The following is a 27,057-nucleotide window of genomic DNA, read 5'->3' on the forward strand; positions in this document are numbered from 1 at the left end:
TAGTAGGACTCTATTGTACCCATTTTCCTGCCAGAAAGTCCAAGGAGAATTCTAGGAATGTAGCCAAATACTGGCAGATGACTCACTGGACAGTCACAATTCAGCCACAGGGATGCAGGCATGTGTTTGTTTGGATGCCCCCAAAGGGAAGGTCGTGTTACTTGAATTTCTAGGGGAGGTGGAGAATGTGGGGAGATTTCACAGTTTTAACCTGGAGGCTCAGAGTTCTCATTCCAGTATGATGCCCTGGCTTCTGATCCCACGGGGAAGTTCAGGTCCTCTTGCATCTTGCTTTCAGAACCCACATATATCCTTGTCTTCTAATATGTATCATGTTGTCTTCTTATATTGACTTTTATGATCACCTGAATAATTATCTCCACCCTGAGGGCCAGAACTCCATAAAGAGAACGTTTTACTGATCACTACGTTCTCAGTACCCAACCCAATGGCTGGCATAGAGTTGGTGCCTAGTAAACAGTGCCCGGTTGAGTGGTCTCCTCTTCGTGCGTGTTTCTTGCGCTTTAGTGTCCCCTGCAGCGCCACTGATTCAGCTGGTGATGACTGGGGCCAGACATTATAGGGGGGTCGTGGTGGCTAAAATTATCACATAATCCTCTAGGCAGCCAGGGAGGTGTTATTCCATCAATCAGTACTTTCACAAGAGTTTATTAGATTTGCACTTATGCTCACTTTGTGCTCAGTGCTAAAAACCGAGGGAAATAGTGAAAAGAATAATAGTTTCCTTGCCTAGAGAATTTCAAAATCTAGCTGGCAAGATGAATTCTTATACAAATATCATAATTAAGTGATAATTGAAAAGATTAAAAAAAAACCCAGACTGGTTTTAAGGGAAGTAAAGTTTCAGAGGATGGAGAGATGAAAGTGTTCTGAAATGGACAGAAGAGGTTCCTATGGAGTGAGGAGGGCTATGTGGGGCTGGGATTATCACAGGGCAGAGTGAGACCTTATGTGTGGCAAAGGGAGACCCGATGAGCAAAGACCTGGGGACTGGCATGAAGACGGCTGCCCTGAGGACAAGAGAGGCCACCAGCCTGACTGGAGTGGTGTGTGCTTGAGAGAGAGGAGGAGATCAAAACCAAATGTTGGAGAACCCTGACAGGTGGTCTGTGATCTTGACTCAGCCGGCTCAGCCTGGGACTTCAGTGCCCAAGGTCGAGGTGTGACAAGAGTTGGAATGATAATGGGGTTGGAGGGAGTTATAGGGGCTCATCCTAGCACCTCTATGCCACACTGTCCTCTAGGTTTCAATTTTACTCCCATCAGCACTCAGTTTTTTGACTTAAAAACTCCCAATGATGAACCAGCCTGATCTGTCTATAAGACAGTGGTTCTCAAACTTGAGTGTGCATCACCCCCTTCAGGGATCTTATTTTAAATGAGGATTCCTGGGACTTGTCCCCCACCACACACCCAAGTTCTGATTCCATAGGATAGTTCCAGAGGGCTTAGGGAGCTGCATTTTTGCAAGAAGCCAGGGTGCTCCATAGACCACACTTTGCAAATATCGCCCTAAGGAGTAAGTGGTTCAAGGAACAATAAAAAAACTTAGAAGATGGGCAGCCAGCAGAAGTCATGTATAATAGAAGCATATGTACAGTTCACCACTGTGATGGTGTTCTTTGATGAAATTTAAACACTGTCCAAATAATTCTTAGCTTTCCCATTGTCTAGGGGTTACCTTAATTTGATGAGTAGAGTGATATATATGGTAGACATGGAAACGATCCAGTTTCCAGAAGCTCAAGTTGTGAGAATACTCAAGCTCCCCTTAATCCAAGGACATCCTGAGAGCAGCCACTTGAATTTATGCTTGGCTATCAGCTGGGCCCAGAGCAGCTCATTTTAAACTACAATTAGTAGCAAATTATAGTCAGACTGACTTTCAAAAGAGCTGGTTACATTCTGCTAGGAAACAATTTAAAGGATCAGGTTGGTAGTGCCTCTAAATCAGGCAGGCTCATCTGGCTCCTGAGACTGGGGCCTCCCAACCCTGCAAAGATGGATTCTTGTTTAGCAGAAATTCAGGTTTGGGCTTTGGTATTCTCATCAGTGTTCACTGACAACAGCCGGATCTGCCTGGAGAGGGTGCAGAGAACTCAGTGGCAAACATGCAGAATGGTAAGGATGTGTGTTCCTTCTGCAAATGGGGAGAACTGCCAGAGACTGTGGTACCCAGCTTCTTCAATCTTGTGGTGTGACCTCTCTGCAAGCCTTGTTAGGAAGTCAAGAAGCCCCCAGAGGTCACACCGAGGAGGGAAACTCCTCTGTCAACTGTTCTCTCATTCAGTACACACTAAAGAAAGGCCAGACAGCACAGGGTAAAATCATGCCACTGGGCTCCCTACAAAGTCACACCATTCCCAGTGTGATGACTGGAATGCTATCAGCTGATTAGTCCCTTCAGAGCTGGAATGCGGGGTGTGCAGAGTGGGGTACCGTTTTCAATGGGTCAAGTGAACCTCCTCAGAGTTATAATTTGAGGAAATTGTAAAAGGTATTTCATTTCTTCTATCACAGCTATGGCGGGGGGGGTGTGGTGGGGGAAGCCACTGCAATACTTATTTTACCAGAAGTTTATTTCCTTTTGCTTCCCACTCTCCTGCAGTTTTATAATGAGAGGACAGTCATTTCACCTGAGATAAAAGCAAAGGGAAGAACTCTTAATAGTGAAGGAAACATATTTTAAAACCAATACCACTCCTCTTTTTTTTTCCCCAACCTGTCATCAAAAAACTGTTTGGCTTCATTTTATGTGATGCTAGTTGGCTAGAGTCAAGCATTCATTGGGGGAATATGCAGGTTAAGCGAGTCCAGTGCAGCTGCCTTGGCTCATCCATGCCTGCGTGCAAACACCTATAATGCCTGGAGTTAAGGAAACAAAATCCCCCACTTCTGTGAATCTCCAGCTAAAGGCACTAAAGGCAACCTTCACTTCCCCCCAAGGACAACACAGGTCAAGGGAGAGAATGTTGTTGAACCACACTGAATTTGATTCAAAAGTCAACACCCTTTTCAAAAATGTAAAAAATTTTGCTTGCTTTAAATATCTACCAGGCACTGAATGGGTGGGTCATTGGCGACTCTCCAGGACCACCTAGTCTCTGACTACCACCCAGGTATCTTCCAGTCTCCAACTCAAGATAAAGGAGAGACACCCATCCTGAAACACATCTTGCATGTTTTCTTCTTTTATTCTCTTTCTTTGATTATTCTCTATTCACCGCTTAGCATGGACGAGTTAGCTGTTACAGGGGTGGCAGGAGATGAATTCAGCGTGTTCATGTGCTGTTGTATCCACCAAAGGAGAAAGTGACTGAACTCAGGGCCTCATGAACCCTCAGGCTTCCCTGGTGGCTCAGCTGGTAAAGAATCTGCCTGCTGTACAGGAGACCTGGGTTTGATCCCTGGGTTGGGAAGATCCCCTGGAGAAAGGAGCGGCTACCCTCTCCAGTATTCTGGCCTGGAGAATTCCATGGACTGTGTAGTCCATGAGGTCGCAGAGTCGGACATGACTGAGTGACTTTCACTTTCAGAAAGTGACATGAACCCAGGGCCTGAAGACTCCTAAATGCTTCAGGGTGGAGATAGGGAGACTTGTCTTCACTCTCCTGAGTGGGACTGCTGGGAATGGGGGGGGGTATGGTCATTCTTACCAACCCTGCTATTTTTTTCACTCTAATGCACATCACATCAACTCTGTGAACTAGGTATTATTATCCACACATGAAGAAAGAAGGCTCAAAGAGGTTATGTAATTTGCTCAAGACTGTGCATCTGGAAGAAGCTGAAACAGGATCTGCTTCTGACTTGGCCCAGGATTGTACCATCCGGGCTGGCCTCTAGAGACAGGAAGCTGCCCAGGGGCGGAGCCAATGCTCTCAAAGGACATGCCCCTCACTTATGATGGTTAATTCAGGGGAGGGGCTGCATGTGTGTGTGTGTCTCTCCCTCTATATATATACACATATATATGTATATATCTATATATGTATGTATGTTAGTCCCCAAGGACGGCAACACAGGTGAGAAGGGCTATTTTGCTGCTCAGCAGGCATGGCTCCTAACCACCTGCCCTAGTTCTCTCCTTTCCTCTTTAAGGATTTTTTTTCCCCTCTGAAGTGACATTGGGAGGCAGAAGAATCTTGCAGAGGTGTTATAAATAATGACGCTAGTGTTATGTGCTGCATAAGCTGCTTGATTGCATAGAGCTATCAGATACCTGGGTGGGGATGGGGAGGTAGAGGAAGGGAACAGTGCAGGCACCTTCTCTTTGGGCAAAAGAAACTCAGACCATCCTGCCTGTTGGGCAAATATACAACAGGGCACTGGTTCCCATGTCCTTAGCAGAGATGTTTTTGTAGAAGCACTGTTATTTGCTTTTTCTGGGTATCTATTTAGAGGTGGGTTTCCTCCCCAGGTGGCCCTCTGAATGGAGGTGAAAAAGGAGATGAGTGAGAAGGGAATTTACAAGTACTGTCCAGGTGCAGCAAGTCGGGTACATGGCCCCTTGCTTCACCTGCATTTTTAGAACCAGAGAGGACAGTGCTTGCTTCCTCTCAGCCCAGAAGATGGACTTGGATCCTCTGCATCGGTCAGCTAAGACAACTTCTGTGAGAATATGTTTTCTAATGTGGGACTTTTCTTGGAGGAAAACCTCTGAAGCGGAAAACCCATAATCTGCTTAGGATGTAATTTCTTCTTTCCTTTTGTTCGCTCTAGGTCTTCACTCATTCCGTTTGTCTTTTAAGACACTGGGACTTTAATTAATCCCACTTTTTCTTTATCTCCAGGGATTTGACTTTAGCTTATTTTAAGATGACAGATTACCAAACCCTTTTTCTTCATCTTTCCAAAGATTTGCAAACTGCCAGAACTACTTAAATGCGGGTAATCTGAAGAAACGTTGGCTAATTCTATCCAAATATGGGTGTGTTTTTTTTTCCCCTAGACAAGTACAAAATGACTTTTTGGAGTTGAGAGAAAACTGAAATTATTTTATTATTTTATACAGGAAGACAGAACCCCAAGAAAGAGCAAAAAGTGATGTAAGAATAACATTAGACTGGGGTGGAAGCTTCTCTAAGTTTCTATGCTTTTAATTTTCACATGCTCGCCGCCCTTTTCCACACAAACCTTGAATGCTGGTGAATTGCTGCTGTTTTGAAAAGGGTGAAAAGTCAATCCACTGCCATGAGTTTGACTCACAGGATTATCACCAGAAGAAAGCCTATAAAAGTGTGCTTTGCGGTGGCCATGCAGGCTTTTTAATTTCTTTGATAATTCCTCCGCTGTTCTGTTTTGCTGCAGCTGGGACTGACCTACTTTGTCCCTTCGTTACAGGGTTCTGCATAGTTATTAATAACAGGACGAGGAGGCTCTGATGTTCAAACTCGTCCCTGAAACGCAGCAAGACCTCTCAGCTTCAAATCCCCAGCCCGACTTCATGAATTTTATTTATGCATTCATTTATTTATGTGATGTCTGGTGCCGAGCCGCGGATGAAAAATTAAAACGTAAATTCATCAGCAGGACCCAGAGCAGAGCTGGATTAAAATTTGAACTCCTGAACTTCGAGGCCCCTCCTGCCACAGAGAAAACAAGAGCATCAGCTGAGCTCCACAAACAAAGGAAGAGCTTCTCTCTCCTCGCACAACAGGCGAAAAGGCAGACCTGAGAACACTCAGGCTCCAAATGTCACTCACAACATCCCAAACCAAAACAAAAGCAATGCGCCAAACAGCCACACAAACAGAGGCGGGCGGGACAGGCTTCTAGTAAGCCCTGGTCAGTTGCCAAAATTGGCTTCTGGCTGCTGGCCCTGCGGGAATTACGTAATTCCCAGATAAGGGCCCTCAACTTCAAATTCCATCCTCTCATCTTAGACTTTTACTCTGAAGAGCTGGCAGCAAAAATAGGTGAGAATCTCACTTCCACTGATGCAGTGAGGCTGCTGATTTCTATTAGGCAATTTTGTTGTTCAAATCATTGGGATGGTGTTGGAAGGAAATGCCATGTTTGTGAGATAATAGAATAACCCCACCCCCACCCCTGCCAAAGTAACCGCATTGCCTTCCATCTTATACTCTTGGGTCACCCACGACCTGATTCTCTGAGATCAGTAAATGCGAGTGTCTGCAGTGCAGAACCTTGCATATTTCACCCTTCCACAGTGGGATGGCAGGCTCTGGCCGAAGAACAGAGCTGATGTGCTGGGGTCTTGCTAAAGAGAAACAGGAGGCATAGGAGAGAGTTGAGGCTGGTGGCTGCTATCAGAAGACATATTAGTGAAATGACCCCTGAGAACCAGGTACCTTTCAGATGTCCTCTCATTTCCTACTCACAACAGCCTTATGATTCTCTTTTCATAGGGGAGGAAATTGAGTCAAGGATAAAGCAGCCTGCCTGTAATCACACAGCTGGTTAGTGTGGCTGAGGCCTGAAAGACTTCAAAGCTTATTCCATACCCCAGGCCAAAAAAGCTCTGCTACATCAAGTTCAAGGGATTTAGGTAAAGCGTCCAGTGGCTTCATTAGTTCCATAGGACCCTGTCTGATTGAGCTGCTAAAGGTCTTTATTGCTAGCGTCAAGGCTGCCTCTGTGTTTTCTTATGGCTCCTAGCCATGTGTGGCCATTTACATTTAGATTAGTTATGATAAAATCAAACCATTTAGTTCCTCTATCACACTAGCCACATGTCAGGGATCAGTAACCACATGTGGCTAGCGGCAGTCTTTCTGGATGCACAGGCTTCTAGCATGTTTTCAACTTCACTGAAAGAAAGTGTTATTGGCTAACGGTGGAGATGGAACATTCTAGTTGTTAATTTGACCTCTTCCTTGTAGCCTGCACTTAGTTCTTCTGGGCTTGAAATCCAGACCTATCACAACAGACATTCTAGTCCTACTCTGGGTTTCCACTGGAATAGGTTTCCTCTAAGCAGATTTCTGACCTCTGTCTGACTCTTTACCCAGTCTACTCCAGGGAGTCTACTCCAGCAAATCAGATGCTTTGCTGATTGGTCAGTTTGGGAAGAATAACTTGCAATGAGTTACCCACTGAGAACAAGTTCTGCTGGTCCCACAAGGCTCTGCCCCTGGGGTGGGCATGGTTTGGGGATGCCCGATGCCTTCTGTTTGCCTGTAAATCTACTCTCTAACCTTGTCCACCCTGCTCTAAGCTCCAGGAGGCTGGTCTACATCCATGAGGTCCTTACACCTCTGTCAGACCCACTGCATTGTGTGATCTTACACTCCCAACTGTAATTTATGGCCAAGTGGAAGGGCTACATCAGGGAGAGGGCACAAGCAGGGACAGGGGCACAGAAACCACATGAGCAGGTCGCCTGGTGTATTTCCCCTCCCATCCTTCCACTGAGGCCTCAGTTCACATCTATGGCTACAGGGCATGAGAAGGGCTATTGATGAGCAAACTAGCACCCTAACAGGCAGGGCAAGGAAAGAGAAGAAAGAGGCATACCACTCCAGATTGGAAGGTGGCAGTTTTCACAAGCAAGGGAATTTACATAGAAGGCTTGTCAAGACCAGTAGATCTCCAGGCAGAATCCTGAAGTTTATATGGAGGCCTTAACTGAGTTCAGCCACGTATACTATCCAGAGGATCTCAACAACACATTGATCTCTCAAGGCTGTGCCTGTGAAAATGGCTCCAACTGTGGAAATGATGGGCAGCATGTACATTCCAAGGAGGGGCAGGAGGTGGGGAGCTTCCCATTGCCTAAGTCCAGCTCTCTGGTCAACTGGAGGTCAGATTCTCTCTGTGAACTCCTCCAACGAGATGCCTGTGACCATCTGATGTTGAAGGTAAAAGGTCACACTGGTTCATAGATGGATTGGCTTTTTATGTGAGTATAAACTGAAAGTGGGCTGCTCTCTTACAGTTCCATTCAGGGATGGCCCTGAAAGAAAGAGTGAAGGGAAATTCTCCCAACAGAGATTTAAGAGATATATCTGATCTGCCACTATGTATAGAAGGAGAGGGCTTCCCAGCTGGCTCAGCGGTAAAGAATTCGCCTGCCAATGCAGGAGACACAGGAGATGCGGGTTCAATCCCTGGGTTGGGAAGATCCCCTAGAGTAGGAAATGGCAGCCCACTCCAGTACTTTTGCCTGGGAAATCCCATGGACAGAGGAGCCTGGTAGGCTACAGTCCATGGGTTGCAAAGAGTGGGACACAACTGAGCCTGCACTCACTCACGCATGGAAAGAGAAATAGCCCAAAGTAACAACAAATATCTGATTGATCAAGGCCTGGAAAGAGGAAGATTGGAGAATTAAGGACCATGAGATCTGGGGAAGAAGCCTGTGAAGCATCCATGGGCTGGAGCATGGTGTGTGACAGACTTTATATCAGATATTAATGCTCAACAGAAAGCATGTATTAACCATGGAAGAGGCACTAAACAACCAAGTTGAAGAAGTGACTTATCCAGCTGAATTCAATCCTTGAATGGATACTCAGTACTGGCAAAATGCGCTTCATGCCACGGTATTAGGAATGAAAGCTGTGCATTGACTCAACAGCATGGGCTTCCTCTCATCAAGGCTGGTTTGCCACTGCTGAAAGCCCAGCTTTCTAGGAGCAGAGATGAGAACTGAGCTGCTGATTTGACACCGTCCCCTGTAGAGGCCCACCAGCCACTTGGTGGCAAGTCAATACATCAGACCCCTCCGATCTTGGAAGGAGCAGCTGTCGGTCTTGACTGAATCAGCATGCACAGCAGATACGAAATTGCCTGAAAGCATCTGCGTGACAGAGGACTTAGAGAGTGCTGGATCCCCTGCCACAGGGCTTCTGTGAACTGAAGAGCCTGGTTATAGACCAGGAGGTGTGGCTGTGGGCACATGACCTTGGAATCTGCTGACCTCATTACATGCTGCATCATCCAGAAATTGTTGTCTGTGTAAATAGCTTCTTAACGCAGATCCAGCTTAGAGATGTTAAACTGTGAGGATTGGCATCATCCCCTAGGACACAGTATATACCCTACATCAACAACTATTATAGAGCGCAGTGTCCACAGTAGCAACCGTGAATCTGGAACCTAGGCGTAGAAGTGGGTGTGGCTCTGCTTATATCACTCTCAGTGACCCTCTTAGGGAATTTGTGCTTCCTGCACTTGGGTTACTGCATTTCTAGGCTTTGGGGGTTTGATTTCCAGAGGGAGAACATTTCTATCAGGAAATCCAGTTGGGTGTCCCATTAAGCTCTTAAGTTCTATCATACTGACTGACCTTTGTGCCAAAGTCTATCAAGCAAGGGAACTAGTTTCCATCCCAGTAGGAGTACTTGACCCTAATGATCAGGAGGTAGGGCTGCTATAACATACTGGGGTGTCTCTTGGAACCCCCTTGCCCACTTTAAGAATAAGTGGATGAAGGAGTATCCGTAGTCTGAGAAGGGCATAGTGACCAGGGGCTCAGATCATCTTGCTGCTGAGGGCCAGGATGACCCCACCAGGTTAGACCAACAGAGGGGCTAGCCGAGGGGGAGCGAAATCTAAAACGAGGAGCAGAGTGGCGGGATGGTGTGTATCTGTTACCTGGAGAGCAGCTGCAGCAACAGGAGCTGGAATTCATGTCACTAACTTTCCTCTGGTAACTTGACCCAGAAAAACAGGCCAGCCAGAATCCTGGAGAAGCTGTTCCCAGATTTTACTATTGAAGACAGTGGATCCAGGTGGCTCAGCACTGAACCCTAGTGAGTACGATGGGGACTCTGCAGGATCCCCTTTAAGAGGAGCTCATTCTCCCGGCTTCTGAGAATGGGAGTGACTTGTGCCTCTGAGATGAAGCCTCTCTGGGAATTAGTTTCCCCTAAAGAGAGCAACAGAAGGGCTTCTCTGGTGGCTCAGTGGTAAAGAATTCACCTGCCAATGCAAAAGATGGAGGTTCGATCCCTGAGTCAGGAAGATCCCCTGGAGAAGGAAACGGCAACCCACTCCAGTATTCTTGCCTGGGAAATCCCATGGACAGAGAAGCCTGGTAGGCTATAGTCTATGGAGTCTCAAAAGAACCAGACATGACTAAACAAGAACAACAACACAGAGAGCCACAGGTCATGCTGTCTGCAGGTCACACTCCACTCCCACAGGCAGCCTGCATCGTGTGTGATGAGGGTAAAAGCCCAGCTTCCTTGCGTCAATCAAGCAGGACATCTGGGAAGGCTCATCCCAGTCTCTGGGTCAGATGAGGCTTTAGATGACACTTCTTAGGGATTCAGCACCTCTCTGGCCCAGCTCCACTTCTTCCCCTCCGCAACAGGCATAGCTCTTGAGTGTAAGCCCCACTAAACTTCCTGTTTGCTAAATCTCTTTCAGAGCCCTTTTCCTGGGGCACCAACTTCGGACAGTGCTCTTCCTCAGCTCAGAATACTTTCCCTGCTCACCCTTCTGATGGATTCTCTTGGGATTATCCAGATTTGAATGTGTCCTCTGAGTGCTGCTGGGACCCTCATTGACTGGCACAGTGACATGGGACAGGCCCACTGCAAGCTCCAGACACACCCCTACTGGTGAGTAAGTCTGCCTGGTTCTGAGGATCACTCTCAGTAGGACCCCTGCCCGCATGTAGAATCTGCATCCTCAAACCTACAAAAAATCAACTCAATTAAGACATTTTGGCTTCTCCATTAATTCTGTGTTTAAATTATTCATATTCAGAGCATGAGTCGGGAAATACTCATTGTTGGCTCTCTCAGAAACCCCCAACCCCAAGGAGTGCAACTTGTACCAGATTTAGGTGCAGCAGCCAAGTGTTTGGCCTGATCAAGGGTTCCGTTTTGACTGCGTGTTTATTTCTGTGTTTGTGTGTGTAAGGGTATCTAGCAAGCTTGGCCTCCTTTCAATAGGGCAGCTATTCCCCTCCCACCCCACACGCACTGCCCCTCATGGGACCCTGACAGGATGAGCAGGTTGATTGAATCTCTCTGATTCTCAAGGTTATTTAAGATGTGGATGTGTTCGTATCCAAAATCTCTTTTTAAAATTTATTTTTTCATTGTATAATTAATAAGTGAACTCATTCCCTTCGTTTAAAAAATAATTAAAGCATTCCAGATAAGGTGAAAATTCCTTTTGGCTGTGGCACCAGTCCCAGTCCCCTCCCAGAAGACAAATTATTATCCTACAGACATTTTCCAAATTGGCAGTGTCTATTTAAATTAAAGTTGTTCCTTTTCCTTGACCTGGAAATTCTACTTTTCAGAAGTTACACTGAAGAAAGCCTCTTGAATACGCATGAGAAAGAACGAACAAGGATATTTACGGCGGCATTGTTTATAATAGCCGTAAAGGTAAGCGGCTTAGTAGGGGTCTAAATAAACTGTGGTGTATTTTAAAATTGACACTGGATGCAGTAGTGAACACAGTGAAGTAGCTCTGTAAGTGCTAACATGAAAAAAATCTTCAGGAAGTATAGTGGCATGAAAAAGAAGTTGCAGAATGATAAATGTACTATGATTCTGTTTTATCTGGGTTATTAAAATAATTGCCTAATAGGAAACGACCTGGATTAGGAGTCTGGAGAACAGTTGGCTTTCTCCCTGTCCAGCCTATCTCAGCCATTTCTTCCCGTTTTCCTTTACCATTTCTGCTTCCCTTTTACTCCACATTCTCCCCTCTCTTAATCACTGCTTTTCACGGGTTAACATTGGAGTCAAATCTACATCCTGTGACCGGTTTCTGTTTACTCTCTTTATCAACCGGTTGAACTCAGTTGATGAGCAACATGGCTAATCCAAACTGGTAGTTAAAGTCTCAAAATAAATGGATACATTGCTTGCGCCCCAGCTCACATGGTCGAATTGATGAATAATTAATTGAGGGGCAACATGATCTGTCTATGGAAACCTGCCCACTTGGGCTACTCTAAAAGCTTCAAAGATAAACCAACAATTTGACAAAGTTATGAAAAATATGTACATATAAAAGAAACTTCAATTGTGGGTTGAATAATAAAAGGCTAGCGTTTGCATTAAACAAAATGCAATAGTATTATATTTTGTGTTACATGTAGCCTGAAGAATTCCAGTCTAATGGCTTCTTTTTATATTGGAGAGAATTGTGGCCCAAGGAAGTGAGGTCACAAAGCAGCCCTGCTGGTTTAGCTGGTTTTCTGATGACACATTTTTTTAGACAGTGGAGATGTTCATTCTTCTTTACTCTGGTTCTCTCTCTCTCTTTCTGATATGAGAGGATCCAAACATCTGCTTGTTTCCTCATGGGTCTGTGATTGAGGCACAGTCTTTATGAGATGGATGCAAATGTCTGACATAGTCCTGAATGGGGTAATGGCAGGAAGGAGCAGCTCTGGGACTCTCTAGAATTCTCCATCATGGTTAAATAATGTTCCAATGCTAGAGGGTCTTGGAATAAAATCCTATGGCCACAGGAATTGGACAATTGTAGCTGCAGGAAGAAACTCTGAAGTATGGTTATCACATAAATACAGGGCACCAGTTAAGTTTGAATTCAAGGTAAATAATGAATACTTTTTAAATATAATTATGCCCAGATATTACATGAGACAAATTTATACAAAAAAAAGTATTCATTGCTTATCTGAAAGTAAGTTTGACTGGGCTCCCTGTATTTTGTCTGTTGAATCTGTTAAGTCCACCCATGATACATGTAGACATGCTTAACTGGCAGTGTCTTACAACGTGAGAGCACATCGTTTTGCGTGTTTATTTGTCTTGCTGACTCTAAAATTATAAATTATGACCAATTCTTTGAACTCAAAGAGTGCTGGATATTTAATCAATTTTAGGGTTCATTTTCTAATAACTGGAATGTCCAGCAAAGAAACAGGTGGTTTAAAAAAAAAGAGTGCATCCCTGAGCCAAAGATAGTACTACAGCACCATTTTTAATAACTAAGGACTGGGAGGATAAAAAAGGTCATGAATAGGAACTTTTTTGTTTAAAAAATATTAGGGGCACATCTATGCAGTTAGATTTTTCCACAGGTAGATCTCTTTTCTTCTGGCCTTTGAAGCTTCTAGCTAATTTTATGACAGGACTGTCACTGTTCTCATAACACGACCAACTGTTTCCTCAACTGACAACTGTTTCCCCAACAGACACCTGTTTCCCAAACAGACATGCGGGTCCGTCTGACTCTTCAGAGTCACTCCTCCCATCCTCCAGGATGGTTCCCTGTGTCCACAGTGGGATGATGTCCACGTCCATCTTGAAATAAGCAGAAGAGCGGCATGCATGGTAAGATCCCATTTGTGAAAATTCTCAAAAGCATCAACATAAATATTGGTAAAAACAACACTTTTTTCTGGTTAAATACCTAAGAAACTCTTAAGACTATTTATTTTGGGATGGTATCAATTATTGAAGGTTGGAGAAAAAGACTTTGTATTTATTTTATACCTTTATGGATGGATATTTAAAAAAAAACAAAACTGTTCACATTGAAACAGGCTGAGTATTTACCTTTTATCCACCACACTCTCAGCGATGGACTGGAATTTGTGACAGAAGGAGGTCTTCTGGCATTCCCTTGAACTTAAAAATTGTATAAATATAACTACTTTGAGAAAAGCCCGTCAGCTAGCCTGGATACCACTGTTAATGCCTTTGAGCTTCCTCAGTCTCCACTGCCCAGTGGAAAGCTCAGATGAGAGGAAAGTGTCTCCCAAGGCATCTGTGGCCGATTGCACGTATTTTTGCCAGTGAGTGTATATGCACACTGTGCACACTTATCCTGAGGGTAAGGAGTATGAGCCTAGGGTCCACAGATCCCCATGCAGTTCTTAGTCTTATGTTCAAGGCAGGTCCAGACACTTCAATGACCAGAAAAGAAAACTTTTTAGTTCTCCTATTAATCATAACTCAAGCTACATGAAATTGCTATTGCATAGGCACAAAAAATTGGCTGAATATCAGCAATTTCATATTGCTCAAGTAATACTACTTCTGAGCATCCCTGTTTATTTTCTCCCTTGATAAGTTAGAAAAACAAATCAAAACAACCAAAGTATGTGTATTTCTAGGCTTCCAAATCTGCCTTAACTTTTATATTACCTATTATTGATGATCCCTATTAATAAACATCTAAAACTTAGGTAGCATTTTGTATGTAGCAGGTGTTTTAAATACTTTGCATACATATGCTTATTCACACTTTACAATAAGCCTCTGAGATAATTCTGTTTTTTTCATTTTGCCTATGGCCAACCCGAGGGGTGCAGAGTTCCAGCATCTCGCCTGTGTGGGTGCAGCTGTAGCTGAGGGAGCAGGGCCGAGTCCATCCGAGGCTGACTTGTAACCATGATGTCACACGGTCTTTCCTTTGTTCCCGTCCCTGACTTTCAGCCATTGCCCTCTCATAACCTGATCTCTTTCCCAGTAGACAAGTTGGCCTCTCTGGGCTCCGCCAGGGCACATGTACTGTATTCTAGGTTGGTCCCTTGAAGCAGTGTAGGAGTTTATCTAGACTTCCCTGAGGGCTCAAACTATAAAGAGTCTGCCTGCAGTGTGGGAGACCTGGGTCCAATCTCTGGGTCGGGAAGATCCCCGGAGAAGGAAATGGCAACCCACTCCAGTATTCTTGCCTGGAGAATCCCATGGACAGAGAAGCCTGGAGGCCTGCAGTCCATGGTCGCAAAGAGTCGAACACACGACTGAGCGACTGGCACACAGGTTGGTCCCTTGAAGCAATGTAGGAGTTTGTCTAACTGCGTTGAGGCCCTGCACCCAGCAGTTTGGAGTGGAGGTCCTCAGGCAGGCAGCGGCAGCCTGATCCTTCCTTGGTGCAGGTGCCAGTCTCATGGCAGGGAAACAGTCCTTGAAAGAATCATCAGTTTTCTCCTGAGCAGCTGCTCCTGCAGGCCCCGTGGAGACACCTGGTTTAACCATCCCCACGAACATGCTCTCCACCCCCCTGCACGTGGAGCTCCTTGCTCCTTTGTGCCTCTGCATCATTTTCCTAAAACAGTGGTGCTGAGGCTGCAGCCAGGCAGAGTGGCTGGTGTGTCCCACAGAAGGAGAGGACCCACCGCTTAGTACCCATGGGCACGATCCTTAAATTTTCAAACTCAAGTCAGTTACTTCCCATGTACAGTGAGCATAATCACGCACATTTTGGGGTAGTCATGTGCCTTAACTAGTTCTTAGATGTAAAGTCTGATATAACAGGCATGCCTGCTAAGTCACTCAGTTGTGTCCGACTCTTTGTGACCCCATGGACTATAGCCCCCCAGGCTCCTCTGTCCATGGGATTCTCCAGGCAAGAATATTGGAGTGGGTTGCCACTCCCTTCTCCAAGGGATCTTCCTGACCCAGGGATCGAAGCCAGGTCTCTTGTGTCTCCAGCATTAGCAGGTGGGTTCTTTACCACTAGAGCCACCTGGCAAGCCCAGTATAACATGGGGCACATGGAAAATAATAGGAAGAAGCAGCACTGGGGTTCAGTCACTTCTATGTGAAGCTGAGCCTGTGACATGGGCTAACACAGTTTTCTTTGGCTTATAAAGTGTACTTTCAGCAATAACCATGACATTTAGCTAGTGGTAAAGAAACTGCCTGCTAGTGCAGGGGATGTAAGAGACATGGGTTCGATCCCTGGGTTGAAAGGATCCCCTGGAGAAGGGCATGGCAACTCACTCCATTATTCTTGCCTGGAGAATCCCATGGACAGAAGAGCCTGTGGGGCTACAGTCCATGGGGTTGCGAAAAGTCAGGCATGACTAAAGTGACTTAGCACACACCTCATTTAAAGGTACTTTTGTTGTTGTTGTTGTATAGTTGCTAAGTTGTGTCCGACTCTTTTGTGACCCGATGAACCGTAGCCTGTCAGGCTCCTCTGTCCATGGAGTTTCTCAGGCAAGAATACCAGAGTGGGTTGCCCTTTCCTCCTCGAGGGGATCTTCCTGACCTAGGGATTGAACTTGCGTCTCTTATGTGTCTTGCTTTGGCAGGCAGGTTCTTTACCGCTGAGCCACCAGGGAAGCCCAAAGTTGCTTTCAGATTTATTAATTACATCTTGTTATCCGTAAGTGAGGAAGTTTAGACCTGCTGTTTCCTTCCATGAGGATAGAGTTGGACTATTTTTGGTATCTCAACCTGCACTCATTTCTTCCCACCCTTGGGGTGGGGAGGAGGAGGGTATGAAATTGCCTACTTGGTGAGTTTCTCCTTGCATCCTCCTTTCTTGTGGGGCTTATCAGCTACCCTGAGCAGATGGTCTCTTCTACTGCAGCAGAGGCAGTCCCCTGTACTCACTGGTCCAGAATCTGGGCTGAGAACGTGGGTCCTATATTACAATTTTTGTTGAAATGTTAGAATGTGGGATTTTTCTGAGCAATATACCTCAGAAGATCTATTAGAATTCAGTTTCTCCTTTGCTCTCAGACCATGCATTGGCTTTGTCAAAAATTTCAAATGCTAATTAAACTCATGTGTTGCATATATCTAGTATTTTAGGCAATAGTTACCATATTAATATGAATATTTGAGATTTGCTGTTTGAGATATTTGAATAATTTGATACTGGAATATTATAAGCATTCATGCTGTTATTTAAATATGTGATGGTGTAATAGATTTTTTTTTTTCACTTCTGTGACTTTTTTTCTATGCTCAGTTTTGGAATGGATTGAACACAGTATTCATTTTAGTGTGATTGAACTGGGTCTTACTGATGAAATGGAGTTTGTTCCCCCAGAAATGCCTCACAGTTTGTTTTTTAAATGACGTAGAATAAACATTTATTCTATAGTCAAATTGTAGCTTAGTTGGTAAAGAATCTGCCTGCAATGTGGGAGACCTGGGTTCCATCCCTGGGTCGGGAAGATCCCCTGGAGAAGGCAATGGCAACCTACTCCAGTATTCTTGCTTGGAGAATGCCATGGACAGAGGAGCCTGGCAGGCTGCAGTCCATGGGTCGCAAGAGTTGGACATGACTTAGTAACTAAACCACCATCACAGAATAAACATACAGAAAAGTACATTATAGTATACTGGCACCCAAATGGAGAGAGCTCAGAGCTCCCAGTCACAGCCCCTACCTAGTAAACTACAGTTTTGACCTCTCACATCATCCACGAGCGTTGCTGGGGTTTGAACTTGATGCACATGCAGTCACACCGTAGGCACTTGGTGGGATCTGGTTTCTTTTCAATTAGTAGCACTCTAGTTTCTTGATTCTGCAAATAATGCTGTGCTGGTTTCTAAGCCAGTTTTTGGAAAGGGAAGGAGGCAGGCCGGGGAGGGAGGAGGAAGAATGGGGAAGCGAGAGGGAGAATGTGTATGAGGGTACCGCTTGTCTGTTGCTACTCTGAAAGTGATGCAGCCCATGAAGAATTGGGGGAGAGTATAAACCAGCTTTGCCTTCTTGCCTTTCTTTTTCTTTGGGATGGTTTTGGTTACTGCCTCCTGTACAATGTTATGAAACTCCCTCCATAGTTCTTTAGGCATGAGACCTAATCCCTTGAATATATTCATCACCTTCACTGTATAATCATAAGGGATTTGATTCAGGTCATACTTGAATGGCCTAGTGGTTTTCCCTACTTCTTCAATTTAGGCCTGAATTTTGCAATAAAAAACGCATGATCTGAGCCACAGTCAGCTCCAGGTCTTATTCTTACTGACTATATAGAGCTTCTCCATCTTTGGCTGAAAAGAACATACTCAATCTAATTTCAGTATCGACCATCTGGTGATGTCCATGTGTAGAGTTGTCTATTGCATTTTTGGAAAAGGGTGTTTGCTATGACCAGCATATTTTCTTGACAAATCTTTATTAGCCTTTGCCCTGCTTCATTTTGTACTCCAAGGCTAAATTTGCCTGTTATTCTGGGTATTTTTTGACTTCCTACTTTTACATTCCAATCCTCTGTGATGAAAAGGACATCTTTTTTTGGTGTTAGTTCCAGAAGGTGTCATAGGTTTTCATAGAACTGGTCAACTTCAGCTTCGTCAGCATCAGTGGTTGGGTATAGACTTGAATTACTGTAATATAGAATGGTTTGCCTTGGAAATGAACCAAGATTATTCTGTCATTTTTGAGATTGCACCCAAGTACTGCATTTCAGACTTGTTTGTTAACTATAGTGGCTACTCCATTTCTTCTAAGGGATTCTTGCCTACAGTAGTAGATATAATGGTCATCTGAATTAAATTTGCCAGTCCATTTTAGTTCACTGATTCCTAAGATGTTGATGTTCACTCTTGCCATCTATTGCTTGACCACATCTAGTTTACCTTGATTCAGGGACCTAACATTCCATGTTCCTATGCAATATTGTTTTTTTACAGCATCAGAATTTACTTTCACCACCAGACATATCCACAGCTGAGTGTCAAGAAAAATGTTCCTGCTTTGGCTCAGCTTCTTCATTCTTATTGGAGGTATTAATAATTGCCCTCCGCTCTTCCCCAGTAGCATATTGGATGCCTTCTGACCTGAGGGGTGGGTGGTTCATCTGTGGAAGTGGCAGATTTTATTTTCTTGGGCTCCAAAATCACTGCAGACGGTGCCTGCAGCCATGAAATTAAAAGATGCTTGCTCCTTGGAAGAAAAGCTATGACCAACCTAGACAGCATATTAAAAAGCAGAGACATCACTTTACTGAAAAGGTCCGTGTAGTCAAAGCTATGGTTTTTCCAGTAGTCATGTATGGATGTAAGAATTGGGCCATAAAGAAGGCTGAGAGCCAAAGAATTGATGCTTTTGAATTGTGTTACTGGAGAAGACTCTTGAGAGTCCCTTGGACAGCAAAGAGATCAAACCAGTCATTTCTAAAGGAAATCAACCTTGAATATTCATTAGAAGGAATGTTGTTGAAGCCGAAGCTCCAATACTTTGGCCCCCTGATTAGAAGAGCCAATTCATTGGAAAAGACTCTAATGTTGGGAAAGATTGAAGGCAGGAGGAAAAGGGGGTGGCAGAGGATGAGATGGTTAGATGGACATCGCTGACACAATGGACATGAATTTGAGCCAACTCCAGGACATAGTGGAGGACAGAGGAGCCTGGTGTGCTGCAGTCACTAAGAGTTAGATACGACTTAGTGACTGAACAATAACAATATAAACCAGCTGTATTAGTGACTACTTGAGACCTTGTTTAGGTGAGAAAGTAAATTGGATCTGAATGAAAATCTGGCTGAACTGACTTGCTTTGGCTGTACCGTGGTGATATGAACATGTGGTCCAGATACCCGTGAACCTCAAGAGGACCCCAGGATGTTGGCCTGGCTGGATTTTACAGTAGTGACCTGCGTCTCCTTTGCAACAAATGTCTGTTGGGACATGTTTACTTCTAGGTGTTCACCAAAGTGATCGATAATAAACGAATGACCAAATAACAGCATCTTTCCTCTTTTCCACATTATGTGCCCTCTGTGGAACACTAGAGCATTCTAAAGAAGATGAAGACTGTGTTTGTCACAGCCACATTCACATGACAGACATGGGCTTCATGATGGAGGCAGTCATGTTTGTCCATGTGCTTCCCAAACTCTTCAACATCTTTTCCAAGGATATACCCTGAATATTATCTTTCAGGTTCTGAGGGCCTTCATGCTGCTCATTATTCAGGGTGGAGGGGAAGTTAGATAGTTTTCTCAGTCTTCTAAGTGAGAAAGCTAGAATGTGAATCTCCCAGTCTGATTTCCTGTCCAGTGATTGTTTATTCCATGGCATGAATGAAACGTAGTGATCATAGTATATTCTTTCAACTTTTCAGATGAGGCGAGAAGATTGTGTATCTTTTCCCAGGCTCAGTGGCCTTTGACTTCATCACGCTGTCTCCCATCTTCCTCACCTCTTTGCCAACCTCAATCCAAGTTTTCTCTGAGCTCCTACCAGCATTTCATGATAAACATGTGTTTTAGCTATTTGGTTCACTATTCTGGACTAATAATTACTGAATCTAATTAGGACTTGTAGGACAGAGAGTAGAGGACAGTAATGCCTTGGTATTGTTGTGGGAAAGCTACTTTGGGACAAGAGAACCCCCATCATGTCCCTAAAAATCATACCTTGTAAGTTCCTTTCTACTCCATTTCTGTGTAGATTTTTGTCCTCAGATTATTTGTTTGCTCAAAAATTACTCATTGAGCACCTACTAAGTGCCAGATGATGTTCTGAAGGCTTGGGAGGGCACGTCCATGAGCAAAATAGACAAAAGTCCCTGAGCTTATGAGCCTTAAGGGGGAGGGATAGAGAACCAGCAGTAAGTATTATAAATGATAAATGTGTCAATTACATGATCTATTAGATGATAAGTGGTATGGGAAACAGCACAGTAGGAAGGTTGGGGAATACTGGGGGCAGGTCACTGCAGGTTTAATAGAATGTTCTAAGTGGACTCACTGATAGTAAAGACTTACAGGCAATAAAGGACTAAGCTATGTAGATATTTGAAAGAAGAGCAGCCCACAAAGAGGGACAAGCCAAGGCAAAGGCCTTAACGTAGGAGCATGCTTGGAATGTTTAATATGAGGTGGAAGACCAGTGAGGGAGTAGAAGAACAATAAAAGGTGAAGTCACAGAAGTAACCAGGAGTCAAACCATGTAGTAGCTTGTCTGTCGTTGTTCGGACTCTGGCTTTCCCTCTGATCGAAGTGGGGCAAGGGATTGCAAAGCTTTAACCAGAGGAGAAACTTGCTATGGCTTACATTTTAACTAATCATTTTGGTGGCATTGTTGAGAACAGGCAGTTGGTGGGTGTGAGATAGAGTGGGAGACCAATAAGAAGGCAATTTTAATCACCAGGTTGAGGGATGATGGTGGCTTCGAGTAGTGAAGAAAAGTGCTCATAGTCTGGATACATGACTTCCTGATGTAATGGACATGGAATATAAGAGAAAAAGAAGCCAAGAATGGTTTTGGTGTTTTTGCTATAAGCAACTTAATAATTGGAGTTGCCATCATCCGAGATGGGAAAGACTGCAGGAGCAATGGAATGGGAGGTGATCTTGGACCTCAAAGCTGGGCATGTTGAGAACAGGTGTCCTTTAGATGTCTCAGGTAGAGATGTTGAGTCTGGAGTTTGGCAGCATTCTAGTGGAAGGATACTGTGGAAGTAATTCCCCACATACACATGATGAGCTATGAGCTAAAAGCTTAACAAAGCAATGTGGGTAGATAGAGAAGAATTCAAGGTCTGAGCTTGGGCACCCAACATTAATAGGTAAAGAAGAGGAGAAGGAACCAAGAGAGGAGATACAGGAGTTTCAAGGAGGTCATGGGTTGGGGTGGGGTAGGAGGAAATGTAGTGTTTTGGAAAACAAATAAAGAAAGTAAATGAAGGAGAAGAGAAGGTCACCCACATCAAATGTTGCTGGTGGGTCAAGCAATATGGGGATTGAGAATGAGAAATTGGCTTTAGTACTGAGATGGTCCATGGTAACCTTGACAACAGTAGTTTTCATGGGGTAGGGAGGATGAACACTTCATTAAGATTAATTTAAGAGAGAATATGGAGATAAAGATGAAATGGTGAGTATAAACAATTTTTTGAAGTGATTTCTTTTTTAGGAAGGGAAGAAAGCTATTGGGTTGATGGAAGAAGGGTGGTCAAGAGAAGCATTATTTTAAGATGGGGGAAATAATAGCATCTTAATGTGCTGATGGAGTTGTCTATATAGTGGGCAGAGGGATGGATTTCAGGGGGCACTGGGGTGGGAGGAAACAGAATCCAGTGTTAGAGCAGAGGGACTGGCTTTAGAATGGGGCATGGATGGTCCATCCATGGAAGGCAGAGGGCCTATGAGCAGAGGCTGGTACCAGGAACATGAGAGGGTGAGGGGTGGATGGGGACTCTCTTTGAATTGCTCTGTTGTTTCAGAGAAGTAAGAAGGTCATCGACTGAGAATGAGGCTGTAGGAGAAGATGTTGATGTTGAGGAGAGGGGAGAAGGTGTGAATCAGATGTCCGGGAAAGCAGAGATATGAATGAATGAGGAAAGCGCTGCACAGTTGCTGGCAGCATTGAGTTTCAAGGTCATGGGTTTTAAAGGAAGCCTGTCAGCATGATCGTGTGTTTTCTCCAGGGGATCTTCATCTGCATAGCTGATGTACATAAAAGGTGGAAGACTGGATCTTTTCTCCTTTGGAAACTTTAAAAATGCAACAATTTAAATGTTCTGAGAATGAGGGAGCCACTTCAAACAATTATGTCTACCAATTTTCCTACATCTTCCTCCTTTCCCTCCCTCCCCACCTCCCCCCTCTTACTTCTTTCCTTCCTTCCAAAAGCACTTATATCTCCTGTATAAAATAATCATACCTGAGACTAGTTATGTATATTTCTTCAATAAACTTTGTGCGCATACTAAGTGCCAGGAGCTCTGTTAGGCACCGTGAAGAAACAAAAAAGCAAAGAAGACCCTAGATGCTCGTAGAGGAGAGGTGAAGATGAAACATGTCTATGACATTTATAAGATGGAAATTGGCCAGCATCAAATTGAAAATGGAACATTATGGGAATTGAGAGAGGGATACCTTGTTCCTAGCTGGAAATGAGGGATCTCTGAAGACGTGGCAGATTGTATCTTCCAAGGGTGGCCACACAGTATCTCCCATCCCACATGCTCTTCTGAGCTGAGACATCGATACTCGTCCCATTTACAGTAGGCGTGGATGTCTTCTCCTTAAATGGGTTGTGACTCATTCATAACCGATACAGTGCACAGAAGAAATGATGCCATAGAACTTCTGAGACTGGGCCAAAAGAGGAGATTCAGCTCCACCCTGTGTGCTGGGACATCATGTAAAAAGTCCTGAGCCTCCAGTTACCCCTGAGGTCACCATGTTTTGAGGAAGCCCAGGCCACATGGGCAGGCAGCTTGTAGGCGCTCTGGTTGACAGTGGTCAGCACCAGCAGTGGACATGTGACAGAGTCACCTCCGCAGCATTCTAGCCCCTAGGTGCTGAGTACCCCTCAGCTACTCAGCACCCCCAGCCATTAAGTCCTTCCAGCTCAGGTCCTGAACATAAAGGGGGAGACTCAAGCTGTCCCTGCTACACACTCTCTGAGTTCCTGACCCAAAGAGTCTCTGAGCATCATACAATGGATTTTTTTACACCTTTAAGTCTTAGAGTGATTTGTCAAATAGCAGTAGTTATCAGAACAGAAGATTTCTTGAAACACGGAATATTGGAACCAAGTCAGTGTTTAGATGCGAAGAAAATGTGATACTAAATGAGACTGGTGATTTTATTGACTATTTTCTTTATTAGAATTTCCCTTTCACATTTGATATTCCTAATATTAAACATTCTTTTGTAGAAATATCTCTAGATATTCATCAGAACATTTATGAAGACTTTGCAGTGCAGCACGTTCTTGTGATTTGATTTCGTGGTGATACAGTGCCATCAAATACACTTTAGCAAAAACTAGGTCTTGAAGAGAGTAACTTTCGTACAAAAGTTAAGAACTTCATTAACATGAAATACTAGGATATTTTCTATAAATGAGTGCTAAACAGTACTATTTACAGGGTGGCATTAAAAACAACTTGGTAGAATATGCATGTGACATAATTTGCTTTTAAAACTAATTTTTATTGTAACCATACCAGTGTTTTTATTTTTGGCTTGAACTTTTCAACTTTTATTGACTTACCAAAAGAGGATAAAGGGAGATTTTAAAGTATGATGGCTGTATAGCAATTGACTCATTTACCTGGTTAGTCTTCTCTGCCTTTCCTAGTGCAATAGATTAATAGGTGATCAAATGGGTTGATTTTATTGATTTCCTCTCCTCTTTCACCTTCTTCTGGCCACGCAGATCTGTGTTGCTGCTTTCACAGTTAAGGTATTTTGTTTGCAAGTAACTGAGACCAACGTGAGCCAACTCAGGAAAAACCAATAATAACGAGAGGTGCAAGGATCTGAAAGTGTTTCCAGAATTAAAGGGGAGGCTGAAGAACCAGGAAGGGCAGGCCGAGTAGCCAGGAGCTCCAGGAATATAGCAGGTGGGAAGCCACTTCCAAGCCACTTCGTTCACTGCCTGCCCTGGCGTGAATGAGCTCTGAGTGATCATGGGCACCATGTTCCTTGGCTCACAGCTCTAATTCCCATGGAGTATGACTTGGTCCTAGGAAAGTGAGTCCCTCAGTGAAGCTCCTCTGTTGTCTGTGTCTGGTGGGAGACATATCCCAAAGTAAATCTGTGTCTTTTATGATCTGAAGGGAAATGGAAGTCAGGCAGACCAGAAAGCAGCTGTCCACCTCACTTTTGACTCCTGGAGTCATCTCAATAGCCAGCAGCACACTGGACCTCATAGATTTTTTTAAGGGGGTATGTCCTTGTAGTTTTATTTATTTTGGACCTGAGAGATTTTAGTGCATTCATTCAATCCAAGTGTTTCTGTTAACTTGCAATATACCTTATTTAAAAAATTATTTCTATTACCACATTTTGAAAAGAGTTGTTGTTCAGTGACTCAGTCATGTCTGACTCTTTGTAATGCCAGACTTTCTTGTTCTCACCATCTCCCAGAGCTTGCTCAAACTCATGTCCATTGAGTTGGTGATGCCATTGAACCATTTCATCCTCTGTCATCTCCTTCTCCTCCCGCCTTCAACCTTTTCCAGCATCAGGGTCTTTTCCAATGAGTCCGCTCTTCGCATCAGGTGGCCAAAGTATTGGAGCTTTAGCTTCAGCATCAGTCCTTCCAATGGATATTCAGCACTGATTTCCTTTAGAATCAACTGGTTTGATCTCCTTGTGGTCCAAGGGACTCTCAAGAGTCTTCTCCAACACCACAGTTCAGAAGCATCAGTTCTTCAGCACTCAGTCTTCTTGATGGTCCAACTCTCACATACATACATGACTACTGGAAAAACCATAGCTTTGACTGTACGGACCTTGGTTGGCAAAGTAATGTCTCTGCTTTTTAATATGCTGTCTATGTTTGTCATAGCTTTTCTTCCAAGGAGCAAGAGTTAATGTCTCTTGAAAAAGGTTAATGTCTTTTAAAATAGCTTCCTATTCATTGGCTCCTTCTTTGCTTACAACTTCATAAGATAGAACCAGGATTCACATTCCCTCTTGAGAGTGGAAAACTGGAGGTGTTGGGTGTTTCAGGCCCTTGTCCCAGGTCACTCTGATGTCTTAAAAACATGGTCAGGGCTCCAACTGAATTTGACTATCATTCATCCATCCATTGTCCTTCTCTTTTTTTATGAGGCAGTTTCCGTAAGGACAGCTGTTGCACCTCCTGCCCACTGGGTCTCAACATTCACTAGGAAAATGAAGTACTTTGGAAAGGGAGGATTCAAGTCTTTGCTTTACCACCTATAAGCTGGTGGTCATGATCACAATCTCTCTCACCTGAATTCTACTTACTGGTCCCTCCCAGGGCTGATAAAGAATAAAACGGAGGGATAGATATTACAGGGGGTTATGAAGCAAAGTGTCATGCAATTGTGAAGTGTTATCACTTTATCCATGCTTTTAATTCTCCTTATGTGTGTGGGCATGTGGTACATTATCACTGACTATTACACCACGTGCCGCTTCAACACAGGAGCAATAGCAGTGCAACGTGAGTTCCCTAGGGTTTTATCAGGTCAGACAGAATCAGTGTATCCAGGCCATTATACCTGGAATACAGTTTCTGCAATTTGTTTCTCTTGCAACCTGTTAAGCCTGTAAAGGTGTTCAATTTCCAAAGAATAATTAAGCCAAGGACACTGTGTCCCATCTTTGATTAAATACAGTTTTCACTTTAGAATCAGATACTTCATTTTTAAAAGTTGAATAGAATAGCATCTTAAAAAGAAAAAAAAAAGAATTCCCACTGGATAAATTTAGGCTGCTGAAAAAAAGTTTAATGTAAGATTATTCTTGGTACAGAAACATTTTCACTTGGCTGTGAATTGGATACATTTAAAAATCATTTTAGGCTCTTGCCTTTGAAATTGTGTGTGATAAGGGAGATTACTAAACAAATGTCAATAGGCATATTGGATTCAGTAACACTGCTTCCCTCATTCTAATGAACTAGTGCACCTCTGAGTGCCAGGTAAAGATGCTCTTCTGCTTACAAGAACACTTGCAGTGGCTGATTGGTGGAGAAAGCTTGATGGTAATTTTGCTCATGTTGGTCTCTCCGTTCATGCTTGGCTTACCCTGTTTCTGGGCAGACAGGACTTTTGTCTTGCACATTTAAAGCCGTTAGCCTTATCTATACAGGCCTAGGCACTTATGTACTATGTGGCAAATCTAGCCATTTCAACAGATGTACCAATTTATATTCTCTGTTGTAGATCTTCTGCATGTAATTACAATAGATGGCATTTAATAAACTTGTACTGTGTACCAGGTGCTAGACTGATAACTCTCTATGTTGTTTTAAAACCTCATGCTGTTAACATAAAACGTATTGAAAAAGATAATATGACTCATCTGGCCATGAAATAATCCAGCCATTTGGCATACATAAACTTGACCATCACCAGCTAGGATAAAAAAAAAAAGAGTGTATGTGTCTTTCCCTGAAATTTGGAGATTTTTGCTTTCTTGCTGCTTCATCAAAGAAAGCGCTCCAAGCAGAGGAGAGGCGTCCCCCTTTCTCGTTCCAGTCCCATTACATTGCTGTGGACAAGGTGGAGTGAAGACAGTCAAGACTCATGCTTGTCCCCCTAAGGGTTTGTACTCTGGGGATCCTAATAGACTCAGAAGGAGAAAGTGACCCTACCGGAGGCCAGCTCTCATCCCTAGCTCACCCACCCCTGCCAGACAGAGCTGTTGGGGTGCACCCATCTGGGCAGGCTGCCCTTTTCTCAGGACTCCTTTAGCCACTTGCAAAGTGTGGCCACATCTTCAGCCTTGGTGGACTTTTCCAAGAGGACCAGAAAATGATGGGGTTGCTTTCCCTGCTGTGGGACATGGTGGCTTCCATCAAGAACCATGACCAACGGCAGGAGAGTGACCGAGTTACAATAATACCTGTCTGTCTATCTCGCAGGAATGTCATCAGTATGAGATGGCCTCATAGATGTGGAAGTCCCTTGAAAGGCATAAAAACACACGTCAAAACAATA

The 27,057-nt window shown here is 43.9% G+C and overlaps 1 long non-coding RNA gene across 1 annotated transcript in view; it reads left to right on the top strand.

Moving 5' to 3' along the window:
* The first annotated feature begins 10,217 nt into the window (after nucleotides 1-10,217).
* The window catches only part of LOC113896614, a 29,425-nt gene continuing 12,585 nt past the window's right edge, over nucleotides 10,218-27,057 (top strand). The window contains exons 1-3 of the long non-coding RNA XR_003512060.1: nucleotides 10,218-10,553; nucleotides 11,246-11,333; nucleotides 13,121-13,259. This is a non-coding gene — a long non-coding RNA (uncharacterized LOC113896614). The remainder of the gene's footprint in view (nucleotides 10,554-11,245; nucleotides 11,334-13,120; nucleotides 13,260-27,057) is intronic.

This window comes from Bos indicus x Bos taurus, chromosome 7 (genome assembly GCF_003369695.1).
Source record: "Bos indicus x Bos taurus breed Angus x Brahman F1 hybrid chromosome 7, Bos_hybrid_MaternalHap_v2.0, whole genome shotgun sequence".
Taxonomy (NCBI): Eukaryota; Metazoa; Chordata; class Mammalia; order Artiodactyla; family Bovidae; genus Bos; species Bos indicus x Bos taurus.